The 19,677-nt window shown below is 38.9% G+C and overlaps 1 long non-coding RNA gene across 1 annotated transcript in view; it reads left to right on the top strand.

The window, feature by feature from the left end:
* Nucleotides 1-315: 315 nt before the first annotated feature.
* The window catches only part of LOC148189213 (uncharacterized), a 34,590-nt gene continuing 15,228 nt past the window's right edge, over nt 316-19,677 (top strand). The window contains exons 1-2 of the long non-coding RNA XR_015777047.1: nt 316-422; nt 567-728. This is a non-coding gene — a long non-coding RNA (uncharacterized LOC148189213). The remainder of the gene's footprint in view (nt 423-566; nt 729-19,677) is intronic.

The following is a 19,677-nucleotide window of genomic DNA, read 5'->3' on the forward strand; positions in this document are numbered from 1 at the left end:
TGATGAAATATCACTATGCTTGGCTTGGTTATGTTTCTTGACAGAAACATTTGTTGTGCATAGTATTTTCTAGGATGTTGGAAATTCAAATTCAAATTCATTTTTACAGTCTCCGGCTATAATAAATGGTGTGATTTGGGCGATTTTCAAATGAAAAATGCTTGTCAAACCTACCAACAATTCAGAAGATTTTTAAAAAATAGACAAAACACAATCATTTTAAGTTGTAAGCCCCCCGGATGTATTGTGACCCCCCCTCCCCGTTTACACCTGGTCACCTGACTGTCATTAGCCGCCTCCTGATTGGCCAGTTGCCGGATGTTTGCTCAGAGCCTACGCATTTCAAAGCAAAGCCCTTTACTATTCTAGTGCACTATTTCAAACTATTTCAAAAACCCAAACCATTCAAAACAGCGACCACCGTAAGTTGTTAAATTGTTGCTGCTACCGTATATTCACATTTTCAAGCTAGCAAAAACATTTAAATGACACAACCGGAGAGTTAATGTTTGCTAATTGCTAGCTTGTTTTCCAGAGTTGCTAACGATATCCGCCATATCCGCTAGGGTGTTTTGGACCATCGCGTCTTAGCTTGCGGAGACGAGGAGCGATGAGGGAAAAACAAAAAACTAAATCACCATTGCAGCAACAAGTGCAGAGGGACCTACGTGACTTGGATATGGACTTCATCACAACAGAAAAGAAAATAGACCTCGATGTCAGATAAGGTGGGTCAGATGCAACCTGTCTCTTTGCCGGCTTGTTTGTTTCCTGATATTAACAGTTAATGTCCCTGCTTGTCTTATCACTGTCTTGCTGCAACGCTTGTCATTGAAGTTATATCGCATGTGTTTGTCACAGAACACAGACACGAGTTGCAGGGACAGAGCCTGCTTTGAATAATTTGGGGTTGGTGCAGTTTTGCGTTCACTGGCTGCTCAGTCACCTGTTGTGTGTTGTACTTCTGAATGAGCCCATGCTAAATGTTTGCTCGATGCTTGTGGGAATGTCGCATATTCTCGTTTAGCATGTTAGCTGTGCTGTGCGGTGAGTCACTTGCTTGACTAACTACAATATTGTACAGGCTGTCCTTTGGCATGCCAAGCGTAAAGATAAGAGCAAGTCATGTGGGCCATTTGATAGGCTAACATGGGTTTATATTTTTATACTGCTGTAAACATTATTTTTTAGATCTGTGAATGTTGCTAGTGTTCAGTCTGTTCCTGTATGAGAGCATAAGCTATAGTACATGTTAAATGTATGTTTGCTTACATAGAACACTGATTTATTACATGTGACCTCTGACTTGTAAACAGTCTACTGAGAACTTTATATTTTTTATTTCATTTTTTTTTACTTCAACTCCCTCTAGGTCTGACCCCTTCGGTTTTTATAGATCACAACTGCCACCAGACTCAAATGTTCACTTTTAGTTTAGTTTTTACATTTATGAGAGAAGCAAGAAATGTGTGTACTCAATGTATTTACAACTTTTTGGTACTCAGACCTTATCTGTTGCATATGCCCTAAATTGTCCTTTTGTGCATGGGCAGAATATGACAACGGGCCCCTGGGCCACAGATTTGCAAAAGGCTCCAATACCTATGTGGTTTGTGGTGTTTTGTGTCTCAGCATAGTTGTTTTGTGTCTCTTTGTGGTGGTTTTCCTCTTTTTGTAGTTATTTTGTATTTCTTTACATCCCTTCGTGTTCATTTTTGAGTCTCTTCCTGGTCTGTATGTGTCAACTTAAGTGACATTTTAGAGGTGAAGGCCAGAGGGGGGCCTGACACCTTTGGCCCCTTGGGCATGTGCCCTGTAGGTCCATTCAGTAATACATCCATGTGTGCATTAACTTCTTTGTGGCAATTAACTGCTATGTTTTTCAGTATTTGTTTTACTTTTCTCATCTTTTGTGATTTCTTTGGCAACTCTTTACACAAAGTCTGTTGACTTTATCAACATGAACCAATACCACTTTTTAACTTTCTGAGTTAACATTAGTCCTTCCTTTAATAGAAATCATAATTCAATTTGTACAACAGTAATTCACTACTTAATATATATTTCTGCATGAAGTCAGTATACTTATTCTGGGGGGAGTTGGGGAAGAGGAATTAATCAAAGAACCAATCACTAAGCTATCTCAAATCAGCCAGAGCTTGAATTGAGATGCTGTTGAACTTTTAAATGCCTGAGCCACTTCTCTGAAAAGTTAATTTGATTTGATCTTTGGAGACTTACTGTGATTGATATTAATTTACCTTCAAGTTTTCTTATAGAAAACTGAAAAACTCAGATCTTATTCAGGATGCTTCCAATATTTAAGATGAAATGGCACTATTTAGATCAATCTATAAAGACTGTAGGGACTGTTGAGGTACTTGTGAAATGTCAGTTTGTGAGACAAATGAAATGTGACAATTGAAAACGTCATTTTTAGAGTCTGGTTGAGACATGCTTCTTAAGCAAAAATTAGATTGTGGATTAATTAGACAGAACACTTAAGCTGGAGAGGAAATCAATTTTCTCCATATTGAGAACAGTAATTACCCTCTTCCTCAGATAAGTTTATTTTCCCCAGAGTTTAACTTAAATGGAATCACAACAACATAGAGGTCACAAAGGTTAAAGCCTCATATTGATTGGAAAGGTAATTAAGTTGAATGGGTCATGACAAGTACCTTATGCAACAACAGAAATGCTCAGATGAGACAGGAAACTCATTTCATGGAGCCATTTTACCAGAAAATGAAAGGAAACCACGGGTGATGGACAGACAGATGGGTACACTTGAATATCTAGTGATCACAAACAGGTTTTGGGTGTTTCCCTTTGACAGCAAGTCCTTTTAAACAAATGAGCGTCTCAGGCTCAAAGTCCCACTCCAACCTCTTCACATAGCTCTTCATCTCAGTAGTAAGTCATCTGTGTCTGTCATTCAGATGTAACATTTATCCAATATTTTCATCCCCAGCAACTCCCAGAAGCAGCTTTTCCAAGTCCCCAGAATAGCAACAAATTTAGAGTGAAGCATTTACAGAAAGAGACCACTCTTTCATCTTGCCAGGTGGTAAATCAACTCCTATATTTAGTAGTACAAATAAATTCTTCACTTTAAAAAAAAAAAATAATACTTGATTGCATTTTTTTTTTCACTCATCCTTTTGTCCTCTGGTCACAAGAAACTTGTTGCTGATTCTGGATTTATTTATTTATTTTTGGTGAGGCCTCAGACACACCCATATGAAATATCAGAATTTAAAAATAAGATGGACAAATGTCAATTTCTGCTATTCATATCTTCTCAGAATGCAGTAATAATGATGTGAAGTTTAGCCCTCAGTCACCTCCACTATTCCCTGTCATTATAACTGGTAACTGAGTTCCAAGTTGGTCAGAAAATAAGGCAGTTGTTGTTTTCAGACAGTTTGACAATCGTGTCAGTGTTTAGCGTAATGAGGGGCTGTATATCCTTATGGGCAGAGCAGGGCATTAGTACAGCTGGAGATGATTTGATTTGTGTCCATTTGTGGCCAGTCACATGACAATTATATGTCCTACAGCATGTGCCATATATCCAAAATATAACAATGTCCAAGAAAGGGCGCACAGTAACAAGGTTGTCCATAGTGTGCACATTTAATGACTTCAGTTATGATGAAAAAGTCCTGACATATTCTGCTCATAAGGACTGGCAGCTAAGAATTAAATCGGCAAGCATTGTGCAAAACAATGAACTGGTCATTTTTTTACGCAGGTGTTTAGTGCATCACGGCAGCTGTGTTTGCCTTGTATTGTTGGATCACACCAATGATCATTTAGAACATATAAGACAGGGTCCATGATCATTCAGATGCTTGCCTCTGACTTGGCTGACATATCAGAACAACGGGGACGACTCCAATTACTCCTCTCGGCAATAAAACAACCTTTAACCTATTAAGTTCACCTCATAATGCCCAAGGACAGAGGTACAACAAAATCAGCCAGCAATTTGCATTTAGATTGTGCTTCCATACTAAATACATGAATGAGCTTGAAAAGAGCCAATCCAGCTTCTATGTTTTGGCCTAAGTGAGATCTCTGTGGATGGCCATTGAATCAGGCTTCTGCGCTGGCAGAGGCTCCAGTTGTAAACACTCGAGCAAATGTACAGCAGATCCAAAGCCTGAATGATTTGATTGTAATATTTTGCCCGCGGGGAAAGCTGATAGACGCATAGTTTAAATTAAATCAATCCAATTAATTTTTATTATGGTCTGCTACTGGATATGAATTAAAAAACAATTTATACATAATTGCCATGTTTTTATTGCAGTTGAGAGATTATATTTGGTGAGGCAGAAAATTTCAAAAATTATGAAATTTTCAAACTTTATGACTCAACCTACTCTTTAATTCATATTGAGCTGCTTCACTTCAGTCCCATATGACTCATCATGCTCCTTTGGTTGAGATAAACCGCTTCACCGTGGGTGAAAGAAGTAGTCTGTAGTGCTGCAGATAAGATAAAAACTCTGTCATTGTTTCTATATCACGGGTCCATTCTGTCCCACTTGGAGGTATGACTCCTTTATTAGATGTATTGATGAAAGCAGCTCTAGCAATCAAGTCGCCTGGACCTGGCCATTCATTTTCATTAACGGCTCGTATTTCTGTAGGCTTCACGGGGATGGAGTGTAGCAGACCATCTATGAGGCTCACCGTGGAATCATCAGCGCTACCTTTCGAAGGATTACCGCTCAGTTTATAGGCCAGCACTCTGCTCTGCTCATTTTATCTGATGCATGGCTCTTCCAATGCACACTGATATCAAAGCACAGAGTTTGTTGCTGTGCAGGTCTCAGATTATCAGATCCTTCATATTACCATATTTACTTAAGCGCACCTACCAAGATGTCTGATGTGACTTGCTTATTGTCTGAGCTTTATTGCACTGCCTATCTGTCTCATTACATTCTGATATCTGAGTAATTTGACAGAGAATGCATTTGGAAAAAGATTTGCTTCTCAGACAATGGCACCCCTGCATATTCGACTGCATACACATGTTCCCTGCTCTCCTCGCCTCCTGGGTCTTCTGAATATGAATAGACAGGTTGAATGAAATGATGATATCTTTGGATAGTGCCTCTGTCTGAGGGCCACGGCTGACAACAAACGATAGCGTATCTCCCCATCAAAAGGCTCATTATCCCAGACAATTTCGGTACATTCATTATTTGCGCCGTTTCTTCATTCCCTTGCTTCATTCCTTGTGTAAGAGGTATCGTTCGGCTGTCTTGCAGTCAGTTAAAATAGTGGCAGACCTATTCATGAGGGCCTTAATATTTCTCTTTTATCCATAGTCAACAAACCCAGTTCAGAGGCTTCTAATGGGATAATGGTGTTGTTATAGGCCAACCCACAAGGTAGTTTCTCTGTATGTTTCTCACAGAGATTGAATAACAACTTGAAAAGTAAGTACGAGAAGTTCATTATGAATGCTTCATACAAGGTTTATTTATCTGTTAAAACCAAAAGATGTATAGATGGCCTTTACTGAGCTGATGTGCAGTTGGAAGAGCAACAGAATATGCTGTAAATACATATGAAAGCATGCTCTTTTCAATATCTGAAAAGGAATTCAGTAATAGAGACATGAATAAAAGTTTGCCTGTTTGTGGAAACACACCTTTGTGATAGTGGTGGATAACTGGACACTTACATTACATTTTCTCTTTGGCTGTGACTGCTGTTTGTTAAAAACATTCAAAACTGAAAGTTGAATATATATGTATATATATATATATATATATATATATATATATATATATATATATATATATAGCTAATGCCTTCCAAACAGTCACCTTAAAGAAGTAATTCACTGATGGAAAGATGGTCTTTTCATAAAACTAGGCTGTCCAGAAGCAGATATTGTGAATTTGGTGCTACATTTGCTTTTGATCAAGAGGAAGACAACCTATAACTAACAGAAGTCACGGCAGTGCAACAGACCAATAAATGTTTCTGCAGTTAGGTGGCATAACGCAAACGTGTCTGTTTGGTACAGTGGTGGCTAGCTGATAACAAACAATTTTGTATTATAGTTAACTGGTACGCTAAAACATGTTTCTTAAAACATTTGGGGCTAGACATTGGCAATGCAGTAACAGAATCTTGGTTCATGTTTGGTCAGTGCTGCGTAGTCTCAGTTTTTTTCAGCCTGTGTCTTCACTATTCAGGAAACAGTATGGCACCCACTTCCTGTGCACAAACACTCACTATTATAGCTATACAGGGTATTAGGTAAGGTAAATAATAGGCAGTGCATTAACATAATCTTGATTAATATTGTATCAGTACTTCCTAGCTTTGCCATCTGATCAGATTTTGGTTTGATTTTTCAGAGAGCGAGAGAGAAAGGGGTAGCTCTGTTTCTTGAGGCACTTCTTCCCTCTGTGTATCTGTGTTGGTGGCATGAGTGGCAGGCAATATGAAAATGTACAGCCTGTAGATTGAGCAACAGCCCAAGAGGCAATAAAAATTTATTTTGTGTCAGTCAGGAGATCTAGGCACTGGTTAGATTGAGGGAAGTTTCAGTGATTTAAAAATACTACCAACATTTTTATGATACAAAGCTGGTTGAAAATCGTAAAAGTTTTTCTGTAAGGTCTAGATATTTATGTTGTAAAAAGAATATAGATCCTTTTCAATCATTTGAATTGCAGGTTACAAATCACAGATTTACATTAAAGCTTCTCTGGTATTACTAATTTTTGACAGGTTTACACACTTTATGAACCATTTTGTGGGAACAAAGCACCAATTTGTTCACCCACATATAATAGTTTATATGCATACAAAGCTGGCAAGTTGCATGTCTTTTATGTGAAAATGAGAGAGTGAGTATAATATTTCTCTGAGTTGTGGTGTTGGAGAGGTCTGTTCAAAGTGTGCAACTCAAATCTGCATATTGATTTGAGTGCTGATTATCCTTGTGTACTGTTTTGTACTGACAGTAGCACTTTACATCACAAGCCTTGTCAGCAGGCAGTGCCTTAATAACTCCTCCCCTGAGCTTTTTACCTGAAGTAACACTTGATTAACAAATCCTGATCCATTATACAGTTTCTGAAAGCCTTATTTAATTATGCATTTATTCAACAAAATTGCAGGCTAATTATAAACAACATTAATTAATGCATTGAGGAAAAATCAACTATTGGCAAGTGGTTGAAATCATTTTTGAAACGGGCTGTATAAATCAAGATCGAAAACATTTTATTAAATTGTGGGCATGTGTTACTAATTTGTTTCAACAAATTATACATTTAAGTTCACAGATAATCAGTTTTTTTCTATTTAAATTCCAAATATGAACTACATATTTGACTTAATTTACAATGCTAAAACCAATTAAAAGAAACTGTCAGTCAGGAAACACCCCTGTCAAAATTAAATCACCAAGTATGAATGCTAATACAGTTTCATTTGGTGGTACAGGTTCCATTCTCTGTAGCGCTCCCAATATTAACCCAAGCAGCATTCAAACATTCATGAAGACTGCAACTAAACTCCCCAGAGATTTTCAGAACAGAGCCCTGCAGTCACATATCATTGAGATATGGAATATACATACTGCAGAAGAGATGCTGCGATAGTATGGTTAATAAGAAACCATACAGGAAGAGGCTGCAGGCTTATGGTAGAGCGAGAAATGAACCCAGCTACAAACAGCTGTGTATGAGAGTCAGCAGTACAAACAGTAACAAAAGTGTGTGGACGTGCAGGCAGTAAGCAACAGCATGTAGCAGTGTAGATACAAGAAGAATTTGATATTTCCAAATTAAATGAACAGGCGTCAAACATAACGGGAGATTGCTGGTGTCAGTCAATGGCCACCTGACGGGTTTTGCATGACATACATGAATTAATCATAGTTCAATAAAGAAAAAATGTGAGCTTAAAGATATCTGCTACATTCAATCTTTTTGATATGATACAGGAAATGAAAACCTCCTTTTTTACTCTTTTCAGTGTAATTTAAACCGTGCTATTTTTTTTATCATACAAATGTTTCATTTCATGTTGGTAGGATACATTTTTGTCACTTTATGTGCTCATATCCAGTGATGGTGACAGTTTTTCAGTGAGTCCTTCAGGTTCACTTAGATGACCACCAGTGGGTCACAGGGACTGTACATTGAAAATTGAGTGGGTATCCTCTTTTTTAAGATCCCCTCAGAGAAATTGTAGTGTTAAACGTGTGTTTGATGTTATATGGTTATATATAGGGATAGCATGATGTACAAAGTTTAATGGATTGGAATTAAAAAAGACTTTAAATTGATTGTAGCGAATTTCCATTATTGTGTTATCGGATGGCTGAGATGATGGATGGTGTCAGCGTTTTAATCATTCTCTGTGGACTCTCTGTATTCAGATGTTTTTGCAGGTCCGTGAATGTAGGGCAGGGGAAACTTATGAGTTATTTGCAAACTTAAAGACCCAACACAATGAACTGTTAAGTTTCACTTTCACTGCACCTGGTTTTCTGCTGCTGCGTCTGTGACAACAGTATGGACTGTGCTCTAAGAGTGTGGTGCATAATAGTGTATACATTCAAATAGTGCCCCTTAATGAACGGTCCAGCTCCAAAAATAGAAAATGTATTTGTGGCAGCCTGCCGCAAATAGATAAATGTGTGGGAAACCCTTATAGGGATAGGACATTGTACAATTTCATCACAGATAGCAATAAAAAAAAACAAAAAACAACAAAAAAAAAAAACTCAATGCATTGACTGTGGTGAATTCCCATTGGGAAAATCATGAATATCATGTCCAGCATCACCTGAAAAGACCGCTGGGCAACCAGCAACAAAAGCCTGCTGCATACATACTTACCTAAAAAAAAAAAAAATGCAAAAGATCATAGTCGAGCACTGGCATATTTCATATTGAAGGATATGATGCCATTTGAAGTACCTGAAAAGCCTGGCTTTATTAAGATTTTTTTATATTTGTTTTTCAGTACAAAGGATGAATACAGTATCTGCTGTCACAGCAGTCACAGCAGATGTTTCGACGTAAGGTAATAATATCCCACATATTCGTGAATACGGGTACATTTTATAAACCTAAAAATATATGGTTATTGTCTGTCGGTGGTCCCTGGGGACCTCTGTGCCGTGCTGCTGACATTGCCGCCTTTGCCAGGCAATGACAGTACACAGAGCTTTGTTTTAGGGATATAAGATGAGAAGAGCAAAGATTTTTAGGGGAAGAGTGGCATCTCACGTTTGAGCTGTAGATTCTTTGATATCAGTAACTGCTTACAGTAGAACCAGTATACTCCATAACAGAGGCTTGACTCCAGATCAACCTCATTGATTCACTTTGCAAACTTTATTTCCCAGATCCATGTGACACGTGCCAATGCTGTGCCTGCAGAACACGTTTCAAAATAAGAGATTTGATACACACAAGCCACATTTTTTGCTTTCTCCATCTGTTGTGAGGTTGTTTGTAGTGCTGCTGTGCCCCATGTATAATTCTGACAGGTGCCTTTCCCCATCCCACATGCAGCTGCCAGTGAGCCTGTCAGCAAACAAAAGAGGAGTTGGCATAGAGGGAAGAACAGCTGGTGAGTGTTAATATACAGGCCCAGTGAACTGCCAAGGCCTCTGTGGTACACATATGTACTCTCAGAGACATGCTTAACCTCAGATTTCAACCCCTTCAGGACCCCCAGACAGCCTTGCTGTCTTAATCCTGAATCTGGGTTCATACCTCCACCACCTGTGTTGCCGTACTTTCATCCAAAAGCCAGTTCAGGCAAAAAACACAGCTACAGCTAACGTATGATGGACAGCATGAGGCAATAATTTATTCAGCAGCCAAATTTTGACAAATGAGGAAAATTTGGTAACTGTGGACGTCAATAAGAGCTAATGTTTCTGGTTGTGGAGGACTAGCACGATAACAGTGAATGATTTCTGGCAGTGATGGTGTTTGCACATAGAAAAGATGAAAAAATAAATAAGCGTTTTTTTTTTTTAAACTGTTGTAGTAAGTGTAAAATAATGTGGTATTAGAGACTATTAGATACTGCTGTATATGTACCAATTATGGAATGTAGCTGACACTGAATTACTGTCACCCTATAAAGTGAAAAGACAAACATGTTGTGTAACAGTTACCTATTGACACATCCAGCAGCATCCAGTGGCAACATTAGCATTTTTTAGGAGCTGTGTTTGTGGCCTCCTGACAAATTGTAAGTCCAATATTCCCTCTTTCTGTAGCTCTGGTCTGTTCATCTCCTGAGAATAATATCTGGCTCTGCAGCAAAGATGCTTTAGTATGTAATGCTCACTGGCTAGTTGCTAATCTCTATATATAAATACTACTGGCATCTTTGGGCAGAATCTGTAGGCACCTGGACAAGATTTTGGTGTCTGAGGTGTTTTGGTTTCCGTGTTTAGTCCGAGTAATATGGACCAATCACGTTTGAGTGGCAGTCTGTCTGGAGACCAAAAGAGGCGTAATGTATTAGCTTAATATATCTGCATTCAGATACCTGTTTATAGAGATTAGCTGAAAAGACCAGGGCACAGAAGAAGACGTCTTGGCCCTGATATCCGCTTGCTACACCAGATCTTTGGAAATATTGGCTGTTGCCCTCCAGAGGTTTATCATCGTCAGACTGATAGCCGATGGGTTTGCTGACTTTGTCTGTTGTTTGGTGTCGATGAGGTAGTGCACTGTGGGATTAAGAGCTTTTTTTTACTACTACTATTAGAAACCAGGTCACAGTGAGTGGTGCGACTGATTAAAAACAGTGTGTTGTGTGCCCTGACAAGTCTGTGCCCTCCTCACCCCTTTCACATCACACAGTCATTTGAGCCATTGTTAATAATGAGTAATCCAGTTTTAAATATGACTGACGAGACATGGCTAACACCCGTGAAAACCTATTTGCATTAACATATTAGGAAATATAAAAATGTTCTTTTAATGGAGGCTAAAACTAGGCTTAAATCCAGCAGCACACAGTGTCATTTCTTATTTAAACCATATATCTCCATCCGTCACCTTCTGCTCCAGTTTTTTCCCTCAGCCTCAATTCGTAATACCCAGATAAATCACCCAAAGACCACAGACAAACAGCCGAGCTGCATCTGTATTCACTCCAACCGGGGGTCCTGGCCAGGTACACAACTCTGTGATGTCACATTAAAGCTGCGAGAGTCTGGGGATCTGGAAAAGAGATTGGGAAGTAGGACATGCAACAAGAGGGTAAAATCAGCTTAGAAAATTTCCTCAAGGGGCTCTGAAGGTACCTTCACACAAACGGTTGCCACACACACGCTCACACACAGATGCAAGGCACAATGGCTGTTGTGATCCATTAGGGGAATGATAAGAGGGGCGGGTGGCAGGGAGACGACTATAGATCTCAATGCAAATTCTCTGTCTCCTGACAGAATGAAAAGACTATTCTTTAGGGGAAAGCATGCTGCTGTGGCGGCAGCGGGCGGCTTCACTGGGGCGAAAGAGGAAGCCTGGTAAACAAGAATTAAATGATGCCGAGTGTGCACCGAGGCTGCCGGCATGACATTTCTGCTCTGTGAGATTAATAATGAAGGAGATTACAGGCACCTCGATGGGGACGCACAAATGAGACAAAACCTAGGAAGATTATTAGAAGGCTGACAGCCCACGTCAAATAACGGAGCGCCCTAGACAGCTGTTGTGAAATTAATATTTTATGGCCCTCCATCAAAGACCGCAAGGAGGGATTTCGCTTTTCACAACGTGGTTGACTTTATATCGGCAAAACTGGAGTGCCCGTGCATTGAAAGTATGTGCCAGTTGTCATTTTCACTATATAATGAGATTGAGATTGTACCATGAAGGGAGAGAATATGAAATATTTTATGTAGGATACAAAGAGTTACACTGTTTTTGTAAACATCACTGCCTAAGCCTGTAGTTTTTATTTTAATCACATGGGATGCCAAGTTTGCCAAAACAAGCAAGGCAAGGCAGCAACATCCGAGGAGCCAGGAAGGAATGGGAGGGGGCAACTGGAGGTCAGGAATGATTTATATGCTGATAAAGATATATTACTAAGTTTATAATAAGCTGTCATACAATTCAAAAAAATGTTCAGAGGCAGCCATAACTTTTGTTGCATCCTTTCCAACAAAAGGAAACACATTTTCTCTGCACTTTACAGCAGGCTTAAGGCAGACTAACACGCCTGAACACGGTTAGCATGCCCTGTTTGTAGTCTTCACATAATGCTGTGGAGAGGAATCTTGATGTAGACTGACAGTGAGACAGGATCAAACAGATGTGGATTGACGGGTGAATTTAATTTGCAAGTTTTTCCCCCTCATTTAGCCCTGAGTGTTGATTTTGATATCTGACAGACATATCAGCTTCCACTGCCAATTGCACTCCCACCCAAAAAGATGGGGAAGTCACTGCTGATAGACATCTCATAGACCAGGTTTATCTCCTCTCTGAAGCAGACAATGGATTTGTTTAAGTAAAGCCCCAAAGGTGTCATGGTAGAGCAGGGTAACATGTCTTTTTTCCCAACCTTAGGGGACAGGATGCACGTTTGACATACCGTATCCGCATAACCGGCTAAACAGTCACCACAGAAAAATAATTGCCTCTTTTGCAGATGTGGCAATTCCCTATGACAGGGCTTTGTGAAATGTAAGCCATTATAGTTGCATAGCATCCCTGGCATTTGAGCATGAGGCCAAATGTAAATAGCCGGTGACGGGTGGTGATACACGGTTATGTCAGGCTCCATCTCAGTGTAGCAGAAGGTCATACAGCTTTGCAAGAATTGTTTATCACCCGCCATGTTCACGTTGTTACAACAGGAGATAGAATTCACTGCTTTTTATTTGCCAAATCCATTTCATTTCACCACACTATGAACCCCATTATGCATACAGCAATGCAGCAGCATACTGCAGATGTGATATGGTAGAGATGCTCTGATGTTTTGATAGTTTTTCTTTTGTACATCCTTGTTTTTTGTTTTGTTTTAAAGAGGGTTTTTTTTTACCTTTATTAGAGATGGGGCAGCTTCAGCATGAAAGGGGGAAAGGGTGAAATCCAACCCACAGCTGCTGCAGCAAGGATATAGCCTTCGTACATGGGGTCCCCGCTCTACCAGGTGAGCTACTGGGCACCCCTTCATTTAGTATACCCTAACCAAGAGAATCTCTCTACTATCACCTCTGTCTGTAACTGTCTCTGACTGTCTTTGACGTTAAGGATCTCTCAGTTTGTATAATGTAATCTATTACAACATTTTCATTAAGTGCACACATTTCAAGTTTGACCTTTTTGGTGTTCGCCAGGTTTCAATAGTTTCAAGGCCTGTAGGAGATAAATAGTGAACATTAGAGTAAATGGGGCATGAGATGGAACAATGTCCATAATTCTCTTAAAAGACACAGGCGGATGTCAAGCTGTCTGCTGTGGATGTTTGTAGAAGCTGTAGAAGCGGAATAATGCCATACTGAGGTACACTTCATAGGCCTTATCACACCTGTTTATCACCGTATTGCTCTCACTACATCCACTCTCCACTTTTGGAATGGCCTTAAATGTGCTTATCTCTGTAGTTTTATTTCAGACACACAACAAAGTTTTTCTTAAATGGCTGTCAGTGGTGTATTTGACAAATTTATTTATGTAGGTTACAGGCCATAAATGACATTGTTATTTTGTTTTCAAACTGTGTCATAGATGAAGGGTTATAAATAAAATGCGTAACAGCACCTACTGTACATAAAGGTTGGTACAAAGGAAGGATTAGGGATAAGTAAGAATTTATATAGCTACAGAGCTTTAGGATAATGTTACTTGTGTAACAAAAAAGGAATATAGGATAAATAACTTATCAGCGAGAACTGCACAAATTATATTACACTACACAGAAGTAGAAATTTAATGCTTTTGTTTTCGCTCCCATTTGTCATGAGAAAAACTTAAAGGTCTAAGACTTTCTCAGTGCACACAAAAGGTTAATTTCTCCCTCAAATTTATGTCCCAAATTTATTAAAATCCATGTTAAATGGCAGATCGCCTTTTCTAAAATAATCCATCCACCTGACAGGTGTGGCATATTGAGATGCTGATTTAACAGCTTGATTATTACCCAGGTGTGCCATAGGATGGTCACAACAAAAGGCCGTTCTAAATTGTGCAGTTATATCACACAACAAATCCTACAGATGTGGCAAGTTTTGAGGTAGTTAGCCATTGGCATGCTGTCTGAATGAATGTCCCCCAGACATGCTGCCCATGAACTGACTCCTTTCACTACAATAAGCTGCCTCCAATGTCTGCACACAATGTCAGAAACTGTCACAGACAAGCTCATCTGCATGCTTGTCTTAACCTAACTGGAGTTTTCAGTGCAATAATCAACTTCAATCACAAAGGACAAATCCAATATAACCAAAAAAAAAAATCATATCTGTAGCTCTAGTCAGGTGAATTCATAGTTCAGATTGCATAATAAATGTCTGTTTTATGGTAAAATTGCACATTTGAGAATGGCCTTTTATTGTGACAAGCCCAAGGCACTCCTGCGTAATAGCCATGCAGTTTGATTAGCATTTGTTTTGCCACACCTGTCAAGTGGATGGATTAAATTTTTGAGCAAAATAAGCCTCCCATGTGCAAAGATAAAGTGTCAAGATCTTAAATTAAACTCGTGAAAAAAAAGTGTTGAGTTTATATTTTTGTTCAGTGTAGAAATGTTTCATGTTTGCATGATTCAGGATGCCCGAACCACTTAACATTAGGAGGAGAAATGACAACTGAGGAAGGGAACCGTAGCCATGGTGAAGGTTGTAGCCTGCGTCTGAGGGACAGCTCCAGAGGAAAGGACAGACGACTGTAGAGGAAATGCGACCAAGACAGGGACATGGACAGCGAGAGTGCAACCTGTATGTGTGTCTGTGACAGAGGGAGAGGGAGAGAGAGAGACAGGGCTTACTGTAATGTTAGATAAAGAAATGTTATCTTTGGGAGCCTTCTGCAAATGTTGTATTTCTCTGCCGGTTTCAGATCTCCTTTGCGAATCTCCTTTGTCTTGCGAATCCCTTCCTGTTTAGCCCCATGTCACTAGGCAACACCAACAAATCGCAAAAACACCAATATCTATCTAGATCTGTATTTATATCAACCATAAAACATGGAAAACCAGCGATGCACCTTTTTAGACACCCTGCATAGCCAACATCTCTGATTTTTTTATTCTTCATATTTCTTATGTTGATATCAGTGTTTGTTTATTTCAACAGAACCAGTACCAGTACCTTTATGTGCAGAAATTCTTTGTGCTCACTGGTCCCTGATTTTCATCAAAAACCTCCAAAGATAGGAAATTAAACAGGGTGTTCATATTTGAAAGAAAATATTGAGCCCTGTGGATCATTGGTAGAATTAATGCAATGCATTAGTCCAACAATATGACCACACATGAATGACTATCAGGCCCCTCTGTGTTTCTGATCATCAAAAGAAATATTAGCCAAGCTATTCAGCTTCCACTGTTGAATGGAATCTAATTTACAATATGCCTACAAGACCTTTTTTTTAATAATATGAGGTGGGCATGTGCATGTGTGACGGAGAGGAAGAGGACTATGCAATAAAATAAGAGAATATCAGAGAGGGCCACCATTCATTTGCACGTCACAATACAGTATGCTTATTTGGTCAAATAATAGGACGTTGAACTGGGAGCAAAGCCAATCTGAGCCATAAAGCCTGCGATAGCGCACCCACTTGTCTTTTGTCTGAGAATCATTATGTTATACCAGTGTTGAAAGGTGCCTGGCAAATGCATTGAAATACAAAATGATTATATTTTGCTTAAAACAACAAGATTTTTTTTTGTGTCCAGTACAATAGTAGCTGCCCATTGTGCTTATTAAAGGAACAGAAACCTGAGAGAGTATGATTCATATTTTCGAAATGAACACACAAACAAAATACATTAAGAAGCAATAACCCCTGCAGGAGGTTTGGAATAGAGCACCTAGCAATAAGTGTGAGGAAATTTATAACAGCAGGACAAGAAACATTTCAGTCTGATGTTGAAATCAGGAAGCAAAAAAAGCACCTTTTTTTTTTCTTAATACCTATTATGCTCATTTTGTTAAATTTTCAAGATATTCCCAAATGAACTTTTCTGAAATGATGTTACCAACAGCTGGAGCTTGAACATTTTAAACTTGCAAAGACTCATCTTCACCGCAGGTTTAGCTGCCTAAAATGAACCTGCGTCTACTATGTGTGCTATCTGAAAACCCTTGATTGTAAAATTTAATTTGAGCACCATTATGGGAAAGAAAATGTTAAAAAGCACTCTAAGAAGTATCGCATTAATTTTGATAATGGCCCATGCTTATGGCTTGTGTGTGACTTCCCAACTCAGCCTCTACCAGCTGGTGACCATTTATCTCTTACTGATTACTGAATTGTTTACCAAGCAAACTGATTCCTGGTCTGATATAAATCAGAGTGAGATAGTGGTGAGGTGAGTATTGCTAAAGGAGTCTCTCAAAGTGTTTGGCATAGACTACTGGCCCTGTGTGCCTCATGTGTACACATGCTACACATGACTGGGGATTGATATTGTTTAGATTTCAACAGTACTACAACTCTTAACCGATTCTGCTTATTAATCTGGTACTTAAATGGTACTCTTATTGGTTATTTGGGGCTTTTTTAAAGAGAAATCTAAAAAAAATAAGAAAAGAAGTAACTGATTTTCAATTTGTGTAAAGTTATAGTATATGAATTAACATTCAGCAATAACAGTGTTTTGGACAAATCATTTTTGATTTGTTATTATCTTGCATCCCTCATTATCAGAATCGTTAAATCGGTTAAATGCCTGTTTATTCTTAGTTATGGAAAACAACCTGATAGAAGTCAGACTACCAGTAGCTCAAAAGTTTGCTTTTGGTAACAGTAGTTCGCTCTGCTTTAACTTAAAGTCAGTCACTCTTCAGTACATCTTAACTGCCTCAGTTTTTAGTTAATTGAACACATGCTCCACTCTACTTGATGTATCCATGTTGTCACAATAATAATACCCACTATTAATAATTGCTTTGATCCTGAAACGCAAAAGCAACTTTGCACTGTGGACAGGCATCTCTACAGGAACACTTCATTGTGTGTAATCTCTTATCTAACAAGCAAACTATCTTTACAACAATGCATACTCTAAATATTGTCATATGCTAACTGTAAGCTGGCTAACACAGTCTCGGTGGTGACTAAAAATTACCACTGAGCTTCCAAGGTGATTAGAAATGGCTTCCGAGCAGATGAATACGCTACTTATATTAGTTATGGAACAATTACATTTTTTTCTCCTAGCAAGCAGCTCACTGAAGGCAATATCAGATTGAATAATGGATAGGTAATCAAAGTGACAAAGTGAATCTAAATGTCTGGCTTAAAACATAAATACAAGGACAAAAAACTGTCTGTGGCTGCGGTCTTATTTAGCTGGTAATTTAGTACAACTGTGACTAATCTGTGACTCCTCACCAAGGATGTCTGATCAGAGCCTGACGCATGTTTTTAGATGCTCATACGGGCAGATTTGCCAATAGAAGATGTTTCCTGTTTCCTAAAAATGCTGGCATAAACAAAACCACATGCACTTAAGCTGATGAAAATACCTTGTGCACCAATAGCCTTAAAACATGACTTATACTATGACTAATACTGCCCTCCATGAGTTATTTTAATTGATTGCAGTGCAGCAAAACAGTGATGCTCATAACTTTACATACTTAATGATGAGATGTCTTTGTTCTTTCTGTGCTTAAATCCCCAGGTGCCTTAGAGCAGAGGGCACACCTGAAGAGTTTTGAGCCCAAGGGTGCAATTATTCTCTAAAAAAGAAACACTGCAGCTTAATATATGAACGGCTTAAGATTTAAAGTAATATTTTACATATTGCACCCAAAAAAGCAAAGTTGAAATGTCCAAAAGCATATTGCCAATATAAGCATATTGCACAATTGAAGCTTGGAATCTCCTACTGATACTACAAATATCTTCATTGCAACATCATATAATGATCCATCTCAAATATATATCTTGTGTCTCCTTAACCTAGTTTAGCAGGTATACAGAATTATCAGCAAAGTCGCATCTATTTGGAATCCAACCATACCGCTGCTCCCCTGCAACAATAAAGCAATACACGGGAGACAAATCCTTTTAAACGAGCGAGCCATGCAGATAGGATATTCAAAAAGGAGCATCCAGGTGACAGTGATGTATAGCCTATTTGCCATTGGGAGCATTGGTACATTTTGTGGTGCATGTTGCTCCCAATGAGTATTCTGCTGCTCCACTTTTTGAAACTGCACTATAGACTGTAAGGGTTGATATTAAAACTAATAGCAGGATTTCAGCAGCAGCCTATCTATGATGTATGTGTGGCTCCATATCCTCTTAAAAATGTGACCTTCTCTTAAATGTACCAGGGGGGTATCTTAATAGGACCAACTTTTTTCCACTAATGGAGAGAGGAAAGTAAAGACATGGCCAAGAAAGGGCAGGGGAATAGTTATAGCTTGTTGTGATGTGGGACTCTGACCCATTCTGTCAGTGTGTGTGTGTGTGTGTGTGTGTGTGTGTGTGTGTGTGTGTGTGTGTGTGTGTGTGTGTGTGTGTGCGCGTGCGTGCGCTATTGTAAGGTGGTTGTGTTGCTTACCTGACTAGTTCAAGTCACATCTAACTTTACTTTTTGACACCAAAGGCCATTTGAAATAAAAGCAGTTATCTTCAGCTACTCCTCCGCTGTAGTCTTTTTTCATTATAAAACTCAGCACTGTCAAATGGTCTGCAAAGCACTATGAAATCAGTAGCCATGAATCATTAAGCCTGCACAGACTTCTGTAACCTACTGTAATAAAGTATAATGGTGCACTCCAGCCTCAAGGTCAGTCACTGTGAGAAAGACTCACTGTTGTGCAGTCAGCTACATCAGCCTCCCTTTACCATTAATCCCTCCGTTGTTCACCAGCCTCCTTTGGACAGCAGCACACCTTGTTCAGCTTACTTCAAAGGCAGATTATCATCTACAGGTTTAACACCATCTTTTTCTTGTGCAGTCATCAATGATACTTCAAAGGATTTAAAAAAAAAGATAAAATTGTAAATGCACATCATAATGGAAGAGAAAGGTGCATGAATTAATGACTAAAATAGAGAGCATGTTTTGAGTTGCAGAATTGTGGTGGTTAATTGATAAAAGGCACTGTTAAGCTTTGATGTGCACTATTTTCCCAGTTGATCTCAAAACAAAGCACCAGATGAGATGGGGCCATTACCATTTCCACATTAGAAAATCATAAGGCTATCACTCACACATTTGGAAAGGAAGCAGGTAATGTTGGGAAATATTGACCTTCCCTAAAGACAAAATGTATTCCTAATCACAAAATTATTTAAATCAGGCTCCACTGATTTCTTTTGTTCTCTGTAAAAAGTTACCTCGCACAGCCTTAATCACTAAGTGTGGCTGCAGAAGGGAAGAATATAACAGTGAAATTACACTTTCTGTTAATAATAAAAAAAATTGCACACATTGGTTGAGCTATTAAAATGC

Source organism: Plectropomus leopardus, chromosome 7 (assembly GCF_026936395.1).
Source record: "Plectropomus leopardus strain MGB_pleo_1.0 chromosome 7, ASM2693639v1, whole genome shotgun sequence".
Classification (NCBI taxonomy): Eukaryota; Metazoa; Chordata; class Actinopteri; order Perciformes; family Serranidae; genus Plectropomus; species Plectropomus leopardus.